Raw genomic sequence first — 617 nt, forward strand, 5'->3', positions numbered from 1 at the left:
TGCAGTACTCTGCTGCACATGTAAGTGCAAGAGATCCTGAAGCACTCACTCATCATGGGAAAGTACCAATGTGTTTCTTCGTTGGTTGATGGAAGAAACATCTTACAAAAACTCTCCAGATTATTGACTTTTTAAAGTTTTTCTAGGAAACGTTTTAGATGAATGCTTATTAGCCTTTGTCAGTATGGACTTTTGCAAAGTGTCTCTGTGGCGCAATCGGTTAGTGTGTTTGGCTATTAACCAAAATGTTGGTGGTTCAATCCCACCCAGGGACGTAATTAACCTTGTGATCAGATTTTGGTGATATTTAAGGAGACAAGTCAAAATTTCAAACCTCCTCTTATGGTGTAGGGTACATGGCCTTCTCTGATGTAATCAGAGTTAGATTTGATTCAGTGATTTTATAAAAAACAGCTAGGAAGCACAATTTAGCAGTGGGTTGCAGAGAAAAAAAATATGCTGGCAGAAAAATCCAATCGAGTGATTAAACAGCTCTTCATTTTCTGGCTTTATTTTTATGCTAACAAATTTGTTCTCTGAAAAGTGTCCACAAAGCCAAGTCTCTGATTAACACCTTTGTAAGGATGGTTTTTCACCTATTACTAAATTAAACTTGC

At 37.1% G+C, this 617-nt stretch overlaps 1 non-coding gene across 1 annotated transcript; it reads left to right on the plus strand.

Moving 5' to 3' along the window:
* Positions 1 to 201: 201 nt before the first annotated feature.
* Positions 202 to 275, plus strand: TRNAN-AUU (transfer RNA asparagine (anticodon AUU)). Its single transcript has one exon. It is a non-coding gene; the product is annotated as a tRNA-Asn (tRNA).
* The last annotated feature ends 342 nt before the right edge of the window (positions 276 to 617 follow it).

Source organism: Pseudophryne corroboree, unplaced genomic scaffold (genome assembly GCF_028390025.1).
Source record: "Pseudophryne corroboree isolate aPseCor3 unplaced genomic scaffold, aPseCor3.hap2 scaffold_611, whole genome shotgun sequence".
In the NCBI taxonomy this organism is placed as follows: Eukaryota; Metazoa; Chordata; class Amphibia; order Anura; family Myobatrachidae; genus Pseudophryne; species Pseudophryne corroboree.